An 18,840-nucleotide genomic window follows, 5' to 3' on the forward strand; every position below is an offset into this window, starting at 1 on the left:
CGGGCTCTGTGGCCGCCCGCCGTCGCCGAGGACCACTTCACCATCGCCACCCGCCGTCGTCGACCACCGCCGCCGCATGAGGACCCGAAGCCACCTGACGCTGCCCTGCCATTGCCGCGTCCCGGTCCTCCACCTCGCCGAACTGCGCCCGCCTCCCCGACGCCGCGACGACGCCTCGTCCCCATCCTCCTCCACAACGGTCACCCCCGAGACTCGACGCCCCGCTTCTCTCCAACGCCGGTGAGGCCACCTCCGGCCTCCACTCCCTCCTTCCTTCCCCGCGCCACCCCGCTCCGGTCGTCACTTCCCTGTCACTGGCCTCGCCCCGACTGCCCCGCGCCTCGCAGGCCAGGCGCTGCTCGCGCGCCCACCCAGGGCCTTGTCGTCGTCCCAGCTACTCGCCCGACCGAGCGCGATGCGCCCCCGCTGCCATCCATGTGCCTTCGCCCGCGCCCACTGCCCGTCGTGGCCCCACCCCTCTGCCGCCTCCCTTGGCCATGGTCGTCGGCGCCGGCATGCGCTGTGCGTGCCCAGCGCCCTTCAGGCATGCCCTCATTCGGGTGGTGCCCGTTAGCCCGCACCCATTAGCGACCAAACCCACCAAGGCACCTAAGGCCAATGACATGTGGGGCCCAGCCCCAGAATGTTTTTTTTAAAGGAAAAATAATTTAAAAAAAAGAAGAATTGAAAATAATTAAAATATTAATTAATTAATTAAAGAATTAATTAGCTCAATTAGTCCTGATTAAGTTAACCTAATCACTAGTTAACCTAAATTAAACCCTAATTAGCTTGTTCAGTCAATGACAGTGGGGCCCACCCCTAATTAATACTAACTAGGTTAATTAAAATATGTCACTGACCAGTGGGACCCACTGGTCAGGTTGACCAGTCAACCCCTGTTACCTGCTGACGTTAGCATGACATCATGCTGATGTCATAAATCCAATTTCGAATTAAATTAAATAATTAATTAAATTCCAGAAATTAATAAAATCTTTAGAAAATCATATCTTTTAATCCGTAACTCGGATTAAATTATTTTCAACATGAAAGTTGCTCGGAATGACGAGACGAATCCGATTTCGCAGCCCGTTCATCCGCCAAACATCCCTAGCGTAGCAAACACGCAACTTTCCCCCTCCGACTCACCTGTCCGAAAACGCGAAACACCGGGGATACTTTCCCGGATGTTTCCCCCTTTCGCCGGTATCACCTACTACCGCGTTAGGGCACACCTAGCACCGCTCTTTGTCATGTCTTGTGTCGTCTTGCTTATGTTTGCACTGTATTTATTGTTTCTTCCCCCTCTTCTCTCCGGTAGACTACGAGACCGACGCCGCTGCTACCCGGTACGACTATGGAGTTGACGACCTCTCCATCTTGCCAAAGCAACCAGGCAAGCCCCCCCCCTTGATCACAAGATATCGCCTATTCTCCTCTATACTGCTTGCATTAGAGTAGTGTAGCATGTTACTGCTTTCTGTTGATCCTATTCTGATGCATAGCCTGACATTGTTGCTAGATCTGTTGATACCTTATCTGTAATCCTAAATGCTTAGTATAGGATGCTAGTTTATCATCATTGGCCCTACATTCTTGTCAGTCTGCCTTGCTATACTATCGGGCCATGATCACATGGGGAGGTGATCACGGGTATATACTATACTATACATACATACTATACAGATGGTGACTAAAGTCGGGTCAGCTCGTTGAGTACCCGCAAGTGATTCCGATGTGGGGGCTGGAAGGACAGGTGGCTCCATCCCGGTAGAGGTGGGCCTGGGTTCCCGACGGCCCCCGACTGTTACTTTGTGGCGGAGCGACAAGGCAGGTTGAGACAACCTAGGAGACAGGTGGGCCTGGCCCTGGTCGCCGTTCGCGGTTGCTTCATAATAACACGCTTAATGAGATCTTGGTATTTGATCTGAGTCTGGCCACTGGCCTATACGCACTAACCAACTATGCGGGAACAGTTATGGGCACTCGGCGTCGTGGTATCAGCCGAAGGCTTCGTGACGTCAGCGACTGAGCGGCGCGCGCCGGATTGGACCGTAAGCCTGCTCTTGTATTAAGGGGGATAGGTCTGCTTCCGGCCGCGTACGCAACGTGCAAGTGTGCAATGGGCGATGGGCCCAGACCCCTGCGCGCGTAGGATTTAGACCGGCGTGCTGACCTCTCTATTATGCCTAGGTGGGGCTGCGATGTGTTGATCTTCCGAGGCCGGGCATGACCCAGGAAAGTGTGTCCGGCCAAATGGGATCGAGCGTGTTGGGTTATGTGGTGCACCCCTGCAGGGAAGTTTATCTATTCGAATAGCCGTGTCCCTCGATAAAAGGACGACCCAGAGTTGTACCTTGACCTTATGACAACTAGAACCGGATACTTAATAAAACACACCCAGACAAGTTCCATATACAACCCGGTGATCGCTTTTCCACACGGCGACGAGGGGAGGATCGCCGGGTAGGATTATGCTATGCGATGCTACTTGGAGGACTTCAGTCTACTCTCTTCTACATGCTGCAAGACGGAGGCTGCCACAAGCGTAGTCTTCGACAGGATTAGTTATCCCCCTCTTATTCTAGCATTCTGCAGTTCAGTCCACTGATATGGCCCTTTACACATATACCCATGCATATGTAGTGTAGCTCCTTGCTTGCGAGTACTTTGGATGAGTACTCACGGTTGCTTTCTCCCCCCTTTTCCCCCTTTCCTTTCTTTCTGGTTGTCGCAACCAGATGCTGGAGTCTAGGAGCTAGACGCCACCGTCGACGATGACTCCTACTATGCTGGAGGTGCCTACTACTACGTGCAGCCTGCTGACGATGACCAGGAGTAGTTAGGAGGATCCCAGGCAGGAGGCCTGCGCCTCTTTCGATCTGTATCCCAGTTTGTGCTAGCCTTCGTCAGGCAAACTTGTTTAACTTATGTCTGTACTCAGATATTGTTGCTTTCGCTGACTCGTCTATGATCGAGCACTTGTATTCGAGCCCTCGAGGCCCCTGGTGTCGTGGTTCTAAGTCTGACAGTAGAATGGGGGTAGGTATGGAGAGGCAAGATCCTAGGTATGGAGCAGTTGTAAGGACAAGGGATGTACGAGTTCAGGCCCTTCTCGGAGGAAGTAACAGCCCTACGTCTCAGAGCCCGGAGGCGGTCGACTGGATTATGAGTGTATAGATTATAGGGGTGCGAACCCTTTACACTGAGGAGGGGGGTGGCTTATATAGCGTCCTCCAGACCCCTCCGGCCCTCAGTAATGCAGAGTTTAAAGTACATTAAGGCTAGGCGTTACTGGTAACGCCTTACTTAAAGTGTCCTAAATGCCATAAAGACTACTTAATTACAGAACGTTTGGATGCAGAGTGGCTCTTGATCTCCTGGTGGTCGAGTGAGTCTTCATGGTCGAGTCCTTCGAGTGCGTCGAGTGAAGTCTCCCGTGGTCGACTGGAAGGTAGTTTCTTCTGAGGGTGTCCTTGGGAAGGGTACTTAAAACAGGTCTATGACCCTACCCTAGGTACATGACTTCATCATTAGCCCCCGAATGGATGGAGGTTTGAGTGAGGAAGGAGTTGTTAATATTTCCGACCTGTTTTTGTGTTCTGAACATGTCTCATCTTGGACCAATAATCTTGTTGTTGATGCAGCAACTTTTCTTTCAGTCGCCTTGATCCATTCCTTTCTTATGTCGAGTGAACTTTTGAACTTGGTAAACTTCCGAGCGACAGATCGTAGGAAATCTTCCGTTTGACAGATTGATCTGCTGTTAGCGGATTTCGTGGGATCCAAATTTTGGAAAGAGCGCAAAGCGGGGCGGACTGCGGCGCTCGGATGGGATAGGGCATAGACGCCTCAATTTCTGCGCCGCCTTTTTCGCCACGTAACGCACGCGCGACTGTTTCGGGATATGATAGGATCGCCCAGGCCCACTCGTCAGCCACTCGGAAGCTTCCTTATAAAAGGCGTCAGGCGAGGGTTTTTGAACAGTATCCCCCCATTCCTCCTTCTGCCCTCTCCCTCTCCGCCCGCCGTGCCTGTTCTCGCCCCCGCCCATTCACTCCTCGTGCGCTTCGTCGACGACAATGGTGAAGGAGAAGATGGTGGCTTTGGAGCGCGCGAAGAAGGCGACGACGACGGGGAAGGCGAAAGGGAGAGCGCCCTCGTCTAGGTCCCGCCTGCTGCAAGGCTGGGTACAAGGGGATTGGATCCGCTCGACCATCACTGAGACGGATCTCACTGAGATGGCCAACGAGGGCTTGATCCCTCACGGGGCAGCGAGGCTCCTGGGGAACGAGTGGCAACCACAGCCGCAGGAGGGTGAGTGCATTCTTCTAGCTACTCACATCGACCGTGGGTTCTCCCTGCCTCCGAGTGTTTTCTTCCGTGGTTTCTTGAATTTCTTTGGGGCGCAACTCCACCATTTCAATCCAAATTCCATCGCCTACCTTGCTGCCTTCGTATCCATGTGCAAGAACATCCTGGGCTGTCGACCGCACTAGGGTCTCTTTAATCACATATTCACTTGTCCCTCACAGACAGTGAAAAAGGCAAGTCCGGATGACGATAGAACTAAGGTTATTCAGATGTGCGGGGGTCTTGGGATTCAGATGAGGAGCAAGAGTACCTTTCCGGCCATGACTCTTCCTGAGTCGGTCAGAGGGTGGCAGTCGACTTGGTTCTACTGCCAAGACGAGTCGACGCCGGGGCAGTCGACTGGTCTCCCTCCGTTTTCCATGGACCGAGTGAATAAGCCCTCTTCTCTGAAGGTGCTTCCCGAGGAGAAAGCCCAAGTGAAGATGTTGATGGAGCGTTTAGTCCAGCTAGTTCGGGAAGGAGTGACGGGTATGGACCTTCTGGAGGTCTTCCTTAGGCGGCGCATCCAATCACTTCAGTACCGAGGCCATCCTATGTGGCTGTACTATGGAACCAAGGATGAAACTCGGGTCCATCCAGAAGCAGTCCACGACGCCACACTGGAGAGGTGGATGGCCGCGATCATAGGGAACAAAGACAATCCTCGAGGAGCCAGGAGGATTCTGTCACTCGACCATTCCTACACTCCAGACACGGTATGCCCACTTTATCCTCAATTGTAATCTTGCTATACTTATTCTGCTTTTGCTGCAAATTGGTCGATTGATCTTTGTTTTGTTGTCTGTCAGGCCACCACCGAACTATACTCGATGCCCAATGGAGCACAGAAGCCGACTGAGGAGGAGGAAGGAAGTGGGGGCGAAAGCCAGGAGGAGTGGGATTCGGATGCCGCCGATGATGATGAAGGTGATGACTCTGGTGAGGAGGAAGAAGAGGAGGAGGAGGAGGAAGTTGCACCCCCTCGCTCGGAAAGATGCTCGAAGCTCGTCCATGACCCTGCAACCGAGCGTGGTAAGGGGGTCGCAACCGTCGTTCAGTCGACCAAGCGCCCTCGTACCACTTCTCCGGTGCCGACCGAGAAAGCTCCGAAGCAATCCAGGGTGGCTCCGTCGAAGCCGGCCAAGGTCTTGCCGAATATGAAGGTGGTGATCCCCACTATCTCAGGGTAATGATGCCACTTGAGTTTTTCTGTTCCCCATGCACTTATTCTTGGTCGACTCATGAATCAACCGACTGACTTCTGGAACCGCAGAGCTGCTACTTCTGACACCTCAGCCAGGGCCGACAATCATGAGATGGAAGACGCTGCCACTTCAAAACCTGGTACGATTTTCATTGTTCCCTCTTCAGTCGATTGACTTTTTGTCAATAATTTTGATTCTTTTCTGTAGCTCCGTCTAATGTCGTTATTACCCTTCCTGACGACGACGATGAGGAACCACTGAAGCAAAGGAGGAGCAGGAAAGCGTCTGCTGGTAAGGCGGCTCAGGACGTGCCAGCGCCCGAGACACTGGTCGCGGAAGGAGAGAACATCACTCGGTCTACCGTATCTTTTGCGGTGCCGTTGGCGAGTGCTCGCCCCACGTCGTCGAGTGCTGCACAGCCTTCACTTTTCTCGACCCACTACGTCCCAAAGGACCAAGCCAGTGCTGCGAAAGAAGCAATACGCCAGGCGGGAGTCATGATGGAGCAAGTGAAGGCCATCCGAGAAGCTAGCCAGGCAGCCTATGACGCCAGTTCCGCTCTTCAAAGTAACGTTCAGGTCAGTCGGTCATCGCCTGTTCTGTTAGGATATGATATCTAAAAATTCTTCTTTCTGAAATCCATAGTGATTGTCCTACACCCACTGGGCGTGTCGATTAGAATTCCGGGTTAGTGGGGGCATGCTGAGTGCACCCACTGGGTGTAGTCCCCAAGGCTATGGTGGACTGCTGGCAGTCAACCATAGTCTTTATAGTTTAAGTTTTTCCTTCATTCGACTAGGTCGAATGGATTTCCAGACCGGTGGGGGCACGCTGAGTGCACCCACTGGGTGTAGTCCCCGAGACTGTGGTCGATTGCTGGCAGTGGACTACAGTCTGAAGAGCATCTCCCGTTTTTTTTGTGTTGGTCGACTGGTCGACTGTGACTTGATAGAACTAGTGGGGGCACGCTGAGTGCACCCACTGGGTGTAGTCCCCGAGACTATGGTCGAATGTTTGTATTCGGCTGTAGTCTTAGAAATGTATGATTTTTCCTTAGTCACTCGGAAGTGAATTGTCTTTGACATTTTGTCGATTGGTTCTTCGTAGAAATCCTGCGACCTTGCGGCTCGTTACACTGAGTTGGAGAACAAACACATCCAGCTCGATCTTGATCTGAAGCTGGCCCAGGAGAATTTAACGAAGGCGAAGGAGGAAGCTAAAGGTATGTTTGGTGAGGCTTTCAACGACTGCCTTTGCTCCTCATTTGTTTCAAATTCTGACTTTGCTGTAACCTTGCAGGCAAAGTGAAGGACGCCCAGAGAAGAAAGACCTTGAGTTGGCTGAAATGCAGAAAACAGCTTTAGAGAAAACCAAGCTCACAGACGAGAAGTTGGCTTCGGTCACCAAGCTTGAAGAAGAAAACACCAATCTGAAAGCTGCTCTTGATGCTGCCAACAAAGAGGTCAGTCGACTGAAAAGTGATAAGATTGCCCTGAGTGACAAGGCCAGTGAGCTAGTGGGAAGAAGAACGATCTGGAGGCTTATCGGGGCGGACTCGCCAAGAAGCTATTCCTCATGCTCGAAGGTAATCTTTTGCATCAAAGAGGTATTTGAACTGTGATATTTTTCCATTCGACTGTTATCTTGACTCAGTGGTTGTGCTTGCAGAATTTTGCCAGAACTTTGAAGAGGAGACTGGTCGACTGGAGCCAAACCTGGACCCCATCAACTCTCCTGTGAATGATGAAGTCGCCATGAACATGCTCCGGCTCGAATCTTGTGTTTCTGTCGTCGTTGATTATCTCGCAAGGTTGAAGGTCGCCACTTCCCGCATTGACGCTACGCTCTGGCCCAGAGAGACGCTCCAGAATGACCTCGAGTCTCTGATGACTCGACTGAACACAGTCCCAAGTCGAGTGCAGGAGTGGAAGAAGTCTTCTGCCAGGTGTGGCACAGACGTTGCTCTATCCTTGGCACGAGTCCATTGCAAGGATGCACGAGAAGACGAGTTGGCTGCTCTTCGGGTGGCTAACACCAAGAAGCACGATTTCCGGTCTTTCATGGAGACCTTCATCGCCGCTGCCACTCGGATTGCTGATGGAATCGACCTTGACGAGTTTGTTGCACCTTCCAGCCCTCCACAGGAGGGGTAAAAAACTTCTTGAGCCTGACACTTTAAATTTACATCGGTATGCCGAGTGATTTTTGTAACTGACAAACCTTAACAGGCTTAGCGCCTGAGCACTTTCGGTTCCGTTAGGTATTTATCCGAACTTGGATTCAACGTTTGAATATGCTTGCATTTGGTTTGAGATGTCTTTTGCAGGTTAAAGCGAGGTACTTATTGCAATCGACTTGTTCCCTAATTCACTTAGGCAGGCACTGGGCTGCAGCTAAGCCTCCGAGTGGGAGGTTTGCTCTCCACTCGGTAGGATTTTCAAAACTTAGGCGAGCACTGGGCTGCAGCTAAGCCTCCGAGTGGGGAGGTTTGCTCTCCACTCGTAGGATTTTCACGACTTAGGCGAGCACTGGGCTGCAGCTAAGCCCCCGAGTGGGGAGGTTTGCTCTCCACTCGGTAGGATTTTCACAACTTAGGCGAGCACTGGGCTGCAGCTAAGCCCCCGAGTGGGGAGGTTTGCTCTCCACTCGGTAGGATTTTCAAAACTTAGGCGAGCAATGGGCTGCAGCTAAGCCCCCGAGTGGGGAGGTTTGCTCTCCACTCGGTAGGATTTTCAAAACTTAGGCGAGAACTGGGCTGCAGCTAAGCCCCCGAGTGGGAAGATTTGCTCTCCATTCGGTAGGATTTTCATGTTGTGCTTGTGGCGTAGCTCGAAGGAGAGGGTAGCAGTCGACTTGCACCTCGTCCTCCTTGCGGAGCGCGCGTTGTACTTGTGGCGTAGCGCGGAGGAGAGGATAGCAGTCGACCTGCACCTCGTCTTCCTTGCAGAGCGCACGTTGTACTTGTGGTGTGGCTCGAAGGAGAGGGTAGCAGTCGACCTGCACCTCGTCCTCCTTGCGCAGCACACGTTGTACTTGTGGCGTAGCTCGGAGGAGAGGATAGCAGTCGACCTGCACCTCGTCTTCCTTGCGGAGCACATGTTGTACTTGTAGCGTAACTCCGAGGAGAGAATAGCAGTCGACCTGCACCTCGTCCTTCTTGCGGAGCGCATGTTGAATTTGAACTTAGGTGAGTATTTAGACTGCAGCTAAGCCCCCGAGTGGGAGGCTGGCTCACCACTCGGTAGAATTTTATTGAAACTTAGGCGAGTACTTGGACTGCAGCTAAGCCCCCGAGTGGGAGTCTGGCTCACCACTCGGTAGGATTTTATTGAAACTTGGGCGAGTACTTGGACTGCAGCTAAGCCCCCGAGTGGGAGTCTGGCTCACCACTCGGTAGGATTTTATTGAAACTTAGGCGAGTACTTGGACTGCAGCTAAGCCCCCGAGTGGGAGTCTGGCTCACCACTCGGTAGGATTTTATTGAAACTTAGGCGAAACGGATTCGCAGCTAAGACTCCGAGTGGGAGGCTGGCTCGCCACTCGGTAAGGATTTTTTTTTACAAACTTAGGCGAAACGGATTCGCAGCTAAGCCACCCACTGAGGGGGAATTTTACTGAACAAATAAAAGTGACAAAAATTATTGGGGAAATTATGACACTATTATCTTGCAAAACATGAACTACAGAAGTATTTTTATTACAACTCATCCAAGTGAAAACTTTAAGTGTAAAATGGGTGGAGTAACTCCGCGTTCCAAGCTCGGGGCTCGTCGATATTGTGCTCGACGTTGTAGAGATGGTACGCTCCGTTGTGGAGAACCTTGGTGACGATGAAGGGTCCTTCCCAAGAAGGAGCAAGCTTGTGTGGTTTCTGCTGATCCACTCGGAGAACCAAATCTCCTTCCTGGAAGGCTCGACTCTTCACGTTTTTGGCGTGGAAACGACGCAAGTCTTGTTGGTAGATGGTCGATCGGATCAGAGCCATCTCCCTTTCTTCCTCTAGGAGGTCGACTGTATCCTGCCGCGCTTGTTCTGCTTCAGCTTCGGTGTAGAGCTCAACCCGAGGAGCGTTGTGGAGCAGATCACTTGGTAAGACCGCCTCAGCTCCATAGACCAAGAAGAATGGAGTTCTTCCGGTCGACCGGTTAGGCGTGGTCCTTAGACCCCACAACACCGAGGGGAGTTCATCGACCCATGCTCCAGCCGCATGCTTGAGGTCACGCATCAGTCAGGGTTTCAACCCTTTGAGGATCAAGCTGTTGGCCCGCTCCGCTTGCCCATTTGACTAGGGATGGGCGACTGAAGCGTAGTCGACTCGTGTGCCCTGAGATGTGCAGAACGCCCTGAATTCCTCCGAATTGAAGTTTGATCCATTGTCAGTGGTGATGCTGTGTGGGACTCCATATCTGAATATCAGTTCTCTGATGAAGCTGACGGCAGTACCGGCGTTAAGGTTCTTGATGGGCTTAGCCTCAAACCACTTGGTGAACTTGTCGACTACTACCAGTACATGTGTGAAACCGCTTTGTCCTGTTCTCAAGGGACCAACCATATCCAAACCCCATACTGCGAAGGGCCAGACGAGTGGAATGGTCTTCAGAGCTGATGCAGGCTTGTGTGACATGTTGGAGTAAAATTGGCATCCTTCGCACTTGTCGACTATTTCCTTTGCCATTTCATTCGCCCTTGGCCAATAAAATCCGGCTCGGTATGCTTTGGCCACGATGGTCCGAGAGGACGCATGATGGCCACAGGTCCCCGAGTGGATGTCATCAAGGATTATTCGACCTTCTTCTAGCGTTATGCACTTCTGACCAACTCCAATCGCGCTCTCTCTGTATAACTGTCCTTTGATCACAGTAAAGGCCTTGGATCGACGGACGATCTGTCGAGCCTCTTCCTCGTCCTCCGGGAGCTCTTTTCTCAGGATATACGCGATGTATGGAACTGGCCAGTCGGGACTGATCACTAAAGCCTCCATGACCAAGTCGACCACCGCTGGGACTTCAACCTCAGTCGGATCTGTGGCACTCTTGGGCTGCGGAGCTTCTTTGGTAAAAGGATCTTCTTTGACTGATGGAGTATGGATATGCTCCAAGAACACATCGCTGGGAATGGCTTCTCTCTTGGAACCTATCTGCGCCAAATCATCAGCCGCTTGATTTTTCAGTCGGGGTATATGATGGAGCTCTAACCCCTCAAACTTCTTTTCCAGCTTCCTCACTGCATTGCAGTATCCAGTCATGGCTGGGCTTCTAACGTCCCACTCCTTCATCACTTGGTTAACCACCAAATCTGAGTCGCCAGAAACCATAAGGCAACGGACGCCGAGTGAAATGGCCATGTGCAACCCATACAAAAGGGCCTCATATTCTTCCTCATTGTTGGAGGAATCAAAGTGAATCTGGAGCACATATCTGAGCTTATCTCCTCTGGGGGAAACCAGGACTACCCCAGCACCGGAACCATTTAACATCTTAGAGCCATCAAAGAACATGGTCCAATGCTCCGAGTGAACTTGAGTTGGCTGCTGCTGTTCAATCCACTCGGCAAGGAAATCTGCTATTGCTTGGGACTTAATGGCTTTCTTTGCCTCAAACTTGATATCAAGGGGAAGGAGTTCAATTGCCCATTTCGCCACTCGACCAGTTGCGTCTCTATTGTGCAGAATCTCTTAAAGTGGAGCGTCGCTGACGACTGTAATGGAATGATCAGAGAAATAATGAGCAACCTTCTTCGTGGTCATGTAGATTCCATACACAAGCTTCTGATAATGAGGATATCTTTGCTTTGATGGAGTCAAAACTTCAGACAGATAGTACACTGGGCGTTGAACTTTGAAGGCTTTCCCTTCTTCTTCCCGTTCGACCGTAAGTACTGTACTGACGACTTGTCCTGTGGCTGCAATATAAAGCAACAGAGGCTCTTTGTTGATTGGAGCAGCAAGCACTGATGGGGTCATGTACCTAGGGTAGGGTCATGGACCTGATCTAAGTACCTTGCCCAAGGACACCCTTAGAAGAGGTCGCCTTCCAGTCGACCAACGAGGGACTCACTCGACTGACTTGAAGGACTCGACCATGAAGACTCACTCGACCACCAGGAGGTCAAGAGGCACTCTGCACTGCAACGGCCTGTAATTAAGTAGGCTTTATGATAGTAAAGACACTTTATGTGGGGCGTTACCAGTAACGCCCCGGACTTAACTCACCTTACATCCTCTCCTACGTGGGCTGGCTGGGGTCCTAGCGCACTCTATATAAGCCACCCCCCTCCACAGGTAGAGGGGTTCGGCACCTTGTAACTCATATACTCATAATCCACTCGACCGCCTCCGGGCTCCGAGACGTAGGGCTATTACTTCTTCCGAGAAGGGCCTGAACTCGTACATCCCTGGTGTTTACAACCTCTCCATAGCTAGGACCTTGCCTCTCCATACCTACCCCCCACTCTACTGTCAGGCTTAGAACCACGACAGTTGGCGCCCACCGTGGGGCAGGTGTTTTAGCGATTTTGTGGAGAAGTTGCGATTCTTCCGAGTACTTTCATCATGGTGTCTGCTGGAGTTTTGGTCGAGGGTCGAGAGATCCGTCTCGGCACTCTCACCTTCATCGCCGACGACTCCGCGTGGCTCCAGGAGGCTCCACTCGACGTTGATGCGCTCCCCGTCCGCGGTGCGACGCATTTTTGCGCATGTGTCCGTGGCGTTCTGCTGCGGCAACCATCGACCCCGTATCGGTCGGCTCCTCCATCATCCACCCTCCCGGTCTCGGCAAGCGCTCGGGCCGGTCGAGGCTTCAGCGATGGGTGAGGCACGCGGTGGCTCGCCAATCGGCCACCACCCAAGTTGCGGCAATTGAGCCCAACGAATCTCTCTACGGCTTGTTCGATCTGTCGACTGGCTCCGTAGAGACGGCATCCGAGTGCGGTAGCAGTGATCCAGCGGCGGAAATCTTGATGGTCGACGGGCCCCGCAGTCCCCCTGGCTTCGCCCGTGATGGTGGAGCAGGTGACGGAGGCGACCCCGCACGAGGCCACGAAGAGTACCAGCCCGAGCCACTCGACTCTCTGCAAAGAGAGGAACTTAGCCGCAGGAACGTGGATGCTCTGCATACTCCCATCGCAGGAGAAACCCCCGAGGCTCGTGCCTTGGAGGAGGCACGTCTGGCCAATTTGGCCGAACGCACTCGACTAGAGAATCTTCAGCGAGCACTCGACGAGCGCGCGCGGCAACGAGTTCCCGACACCAGTCGACGTCAACTCTTCCCGCCGACTCAGGTATATCGAACCCCAATACATAATTTAGCAGCTGCGACCCGTATAGCAGAGTCCATCCAGCCTTCTCAGTCGGAAGCTGGCAGAGGTTTGATGCAGATCAGGGATCTGCTCCGGGCAGCAGGAGATCAGAATTCAGCCGTGTCTCAGTCGCGCAACAGAATTCACAGTCAATCCGTCACTGCGAATACGGTTCAGTCGGCTCACAGCCCCAGATCGCCTCCGCGGCGTGAAGGGCGCGAGAATCGGCGAGATCAATATGGCGACCGACTCGACCGAGATGATAGGCATCGAGTGCCCAATTCCCCTCCGAGGGGTGGGTCTTACACTCCTCGGCAGCAAGATGACAGGCGTCAGTATAGTACAGGGCGAAGGGTTCCAGTCGACCCCAGTGAACCAGGCTTCGACGCGCGATCCATTATCGTGCAAGGTTTGGTCGACCGGAATAGAGCCCATCGAGGCGGACTCGACAGAGACGCGCCCACAAGCAGTCGAGTGCATGTTTCTGGTCCTGAATGTTTCAGCAGAGCTATCAGAGCCGCAGTTATCCCTCCCAATTTCAGGTTGGCAACAGGAGTTAGCAAGTTCACTGGTGAGTCTAAGCCTGAAACTTGGCTTGAGGACTACCGAGTGGCGGTTCAGATCGGTGGTGGGAACGACGAGGTGGCTATGAAGCATTTGCCCCTCATGCTGGAAGGTTCTGCCAGGGCATGGTTAACTCAATTACCGCCTAGCAGCATTTACACTTGGGAAGATTTGTCCCGAGTGTTCATCAGAACGTTTGAAGGAACTTGCAAGCGACCAGCTGGACTGACAGAGTTGCAAGTCTGCGTGCAGAAGACCAATGAGACTCTCAGAGAGTATATTCAGAGATGGATCACTTTGCACCACACTGTGGAGAATGTGTCTGATCATCAGGCAGTTTGCGCCTTCAAAGATGGCGTCAAGAACAGAGAACTGAGTTTGAAGTTTGGTCGAACCGGTGAGATGACCTTGAGTCGGATGATGGAGATTGCTACCAAGTACGCCAATGGCGAAGAAGAAGACCGACTCCGAAGCGGCAAGCACAAGCCGAGTCAGTCGGAAAAAGGAAACACCAGTCGGAAACAGAAGCGGAAGGCTGAACCGGCAGCTCCTGGAGAGGCTCTGGCCGTGACTCAGGGAAAGTTTAAGGGGAAACCAAAAGGATCCTGGAACCCCAAGAAGGTAAAGGATAAAGAAGGGAACGACGTAATGGATATGCCATGTCACATCCACACGAAGAAAGACGAAGAGGGGAATATCATCTACCCGAAGCATACCACTCGCCAATGTCGACTCCTGATCCAACAGTTTTAGGGAAAACAGTCTAAGGACAAGGAGAAGGAGTCGGACAAGGCCGAAGACAAGGAGGACAGTGAGGAAGGATATCCGCATATCAACTCCACTCTGATGATCTTTGCAGATGTGGAAAGCAAGAGTCGATTGAAAGTCATTAACCGAGAGGTGAACATGGTTGCCCCAGCAAAAGCAAATTATCTGAAATGGTCTCAAATACCCATCACATTTGACCAATCTGATCACCCGACTCATATTGCCACCCCTGGGAGGCAAGCTTTGGTGGTCGATCCAGTTGTCGAAGGCACTCGACTGACAAAAGTGCTGATGGACGGTTGAAGCGGGCTGAATTTATTGTATGCAGACACACTGAAAGGAATGGGCATTCCGATGTCCCGACTGAGCACTAGTAACATGAGCTTTCATGGAGTTATACCAGGGAAGAAAGCCGAGTCACTCGGCCAAATAGCTTTGGACGTGGTGTTTGGTGATTCGAAACATTTTCGCAAAGAAAAGTTGACGTTTGAGGTCGTGGATTTTCAGAGTGCATATCATGCCATTTTGGGGAGACCAGCTTACGCACGGTTCATGGCTCGACCATGTTACGTGTACCTCAAATTGAAGATGCCCGGCCCCAAAGGAGTGATCACTGTCACCGGTGATCGGAAAAAGGCAGAAGAGTGCTTTCAGAAGGGCTCAAAGATTGCCGATTCCCAGGTGACAGCGGTCGAGTTCGAGGAATACAAGCAAAACGCAGATCCGAGTGACTTGCTGCGATCCAAGAAACCCGCCACAGAGTCTGCATTTCAGTTGTCCGGTGAGACGAAGCCTGTTCACATTCACCCGACCGACCCCGATGCAGCTCCGACCCGCATCTCCACAACACTCGACCCAAAATAGGAAGAAGCGCTCATCCAGTTCCTCCGTGAGAACTGGGACATTTTTGCATGGAAGCCCGCTGACATGCCAGGTGTTCCCAGGGGACTGGCTGAGCATCGCCTAAGAGTCGACTCATCTGCAAAACCAGTCAAAGAGCATCTTCGGCGGTCCGCCGTCCAGAAGAGAAAATCCATTGGTGAGGAAGTGGCTCGACTATTGGCGGCAGAATTTATCCGAGAGATATACCACTCCGAGTGGCTCGCTAATGTCGTCATGGTTCCTAAGAAGGACAAATCACTCCGAATGTGCATTGATTTCAAACACATCAACCGGGCCTGCCCGAAAGATCATTTTCCTCTCCCTCGCATAGATCAAAGTGTTGACTCGACCGCGGGATGCGAGAGATTGTCTTTTCTAGATGCCTACTCCGGGTACCACCAGATCTGTCTGTACGGACCCGACGAGGTAAAAACAGCTTTCATCACTCCATTCAGGTGCTTCTGCTATATCACCATGCCATTCGGCCTCAAGAATGCCGGAGCCACATTTATGCGAATGATTCAGAAGTGTCTACTCACTCAAATCAGTCGGAATGTGGAAGCATATATGGATGATATCGTTGTCAAGTCACGAAAAGGTTCCGACCTGCTCGCTGATCTCGCCGAAACATTTGCCAACCTCAGAAGATATGATATTAAGCTCAATCCATCAAAGTGCACATTTGGAGTTCCTGGTGGCAAGTTACTCGGTTTTCTCGTTTCCGAATGGGGAATCAACGCTAATCCAGAGAAGATTGGCACTATTCTCCGAATGAAACGCCCTGTGCGAGTGCACGATGTCCAGAAGCTTACTGGATGCTTGGCCGCATTAAGTCGATTCATCTCACGACTCGGTGAAAAGGCATTGCCTCTTTACCGACTGATGAAGAAGACAGACAAGTTCGAGTGGACTCCAGAAGCTGATGCAGCGTTTGCCGAGCTAAAAGCTCTGCTCTCCACCCAGCCGGTGCTTGCTGCTCCAATCAGCAAAGAGCCTCTGTTGCTCTATATCGCAGCCACAGGACAAGTCGTCAGTACTGTGCTTACGGTCGAGCGGGAAGAAGAAGGAAAAGCTCTCAAAGTTCAGCGCCCAGTGTATTATTTGTCTGAAGTCTTGACTCCATCCAAGCAGAGATATCCTCATTATCAGAAGCTTGTGTATGGAATATACATGACCACAAAGAAGGTTGCTCATTATTTTTCTGATCATTCCATCACAGTCGTCAGCGACGCTCCACTATCAGAGATCTTGCACAACAGAGATGCAACTGGTCGAGTGGCCAAATGGGCGATTGAACTTCTTCCCCTTGATATCAAGTTTGAGGCAAAGAAAGCCATCAAGTCCCAGGCAATAGCAGATTTCCTCGCCGAGTGGATTGAACAACAGCAGCCGACTGAAGTTCACTCGGAGCATTGGACCATGTTCTTTGATGGCTCTAAGATGTTGAATGGTTCCGGTGCTGGGGTTGTCCTGGTTTCCCCCAGAGGAGATAAGCTCAGATATGTGCTCCAGATTCACTTTGATTCCTCCAACAATGAGGCAGAATATGAGGCCCTCTTATATGGGTTGCGCATGGCCATTTCACTCGGTGTCCGTCGCCTGATGGTCTATGGCGACTCGGATTTAGTGGTCAACCAGGTGATGAAAGAGTGGGACGTGAGAAGCCCAGCCATGACTGGATACTGCAGTGCAGTGAGGAAGCTGGAAAAGAAGTTCGAGGGGTTGGAGCTCCATCATATACCCCGACTGAAAAATCAAGCAGCTGATGATCTAGCAAAGATAGGTTCCAAGAGAGAAGCCATTCCGAGTGGTGTGTTCTTGGAGCATATACACACTCCGTCAGTCAAAGAAGATCCTTTCACCGAAGAAACTCCACAGCCCAAGAGTGCCACTGATCCGACTGAGGTTGAAGTCCCAGCGGTGGTCGACTTGATCATGGAGGTCTTGGTGGTCATTCCCGACTTGACAGTTCCATATGTCGCGTATATCCTGAGAAAAGAGCTTCCGGAGGATGAGGAAGAGGCTCGACAGATCGTCCGTCGATCTAAGGCCTTTACCGTAATCAAAGGACAATTATACAGAGAAAGCGCGACTGGAGTTGGTCAGAAGTGCATAACACCAGAAGAAGGTCGACTCATCCTCAATGATATCCACTCGGGAACCTGTGGTCATCATGCGTCCTCTCGGACCATCGTGGCCAAAGCATACCGAGCCGGATTTTACTGGCCAAAGGCGAATGAGATGGCAAAAGAGATAGTGGATAAGTGCGAGGGATGTCAGTTCTACTCGAATATGTCGCACAAGCCTGCATCGGCTCTGAAGACCATCCCACTCGTCTAGCCTTTCGCAGTATGGGGATTGGACATGGTCGGTCCTTTGAGAACAGGACGAAGCGGCTTCACGCATGTACTGGTGGCAGTCGACAAGTTCACCAAGTGGATCGAGGCTAAACCAATCAAGAACCTGGACACCAGTACTGCTGTTAGCTTCATCAGGGAACTAATATTCAGATATGGAGTCCCGCACAACATCATTACGGATAATGGGTCGAACTTTGACTTGGAGGAATTCAGAGATTTCTGTAACTCCCAAGGCACATGGGTCGACTACGCTTCAGTCGCCCATCCGCAGTCGAATGGACAAGCAGAGCGAGCTAATGGACTGATTCTTAAGGGTTTGAAGCCCCGACTGATGCATGATCTCAAACACGCAGCTGGAGCTTGGGTCGACGAACTTCCCTCAGTGCTTTGGGGGCTGCGGACCACACCTAATCGGTCGACCGGAAGAACTCCATTTTTCTTGGTCTACGGAGCTGAAGCAGTCTTGTCGAGTGATCTTCTCCACAATGCTCCTCGAGTTGAAATCTACAACGAAGCAGAGGCTGAACAAGCGCGGCAGGACGCAGTTGACCTTTTAGAGGAAGAAAGGGAGATGGCTCTGATCCGGTCGACCATCTACCAACAAGATTTGCGTCGTTTCCACGCCAGAAATGTGAGAGGTCAAGCCTTCCAGGAAGGAGATTTAGTTCTCCGAGTGGATCAGCACAAACCACACAAGCTTGCTCCTTCTTGGGAAGGTCCCTTCATCGTCACCAAGGTTCTCCACAACAGGGCGTACCGTCTTTACAACGTCGAGCATAATATCGACGAGCCCCGAGCTTGGAACGCGGAACTACTCCGCCCATTTTATACTTAAGTTTTATCACTCGGATGAGTTGCAATAAAGTACTTCTGTAGTTCATGGACCTCAAAATAATAGTGTCATAGTTCCTCCATAATTTTTGTCACTTTTTATTTTTGTCCAATAAAATTCCCCCTCAGTGGGTGACTTAGCCGCGAATCTGTTTCGCCTAAATTTGTAAAAATCCTACCGAGTGGTGAGCCAGACTCCCACTCGGAGGCTTAGCTGTGAATCCGTTTCGCCTAAGTTATCAAAATCCTACCGAGCGGTAAGCCAGACTTCCACTCGGGGGCTTAGCTGCAGCCCTGTGCTCGCCTAAGTTGTAAAAAATCCTACCGAGTGAAGAGCAAACCTCTCACTCGGAGGCTTAGCTGCAGTCCAAGGACTCGCCTAAGTTTGTAAAAATCCTACCGAGTGAAGAGCAAACCTCTCACTCGGAGGCTTAGCTGCAGTCCAATCACTCGCCTAAGTTATAAAAATCCTACCGAGTGAAGAGCAAACCTCTCACTCGGGGGCTTAGCTGCAGTCCAAGGACTCGCCTAAGTTACAAAAACCCTACCGAGTGAAGAGCAACCCTCTCACTCGGAGG

The sequence above is a fragment of the Triticum dicoccoides genome, chromosome 2B, assembly GCF_002162155.2.
Source record: "Triticum dicoccoides isolate Atlit2015 ecotype Zavitan chromosome 2B, WEW_v2.0, whole genome shotgun sequence".
Lineage (NCBI taxonomy): Eukaryota > Viridiplantae > Streptophyta > Magnoliopsida > Poales > Poaceae > Triticum > Triticum dicoccoides.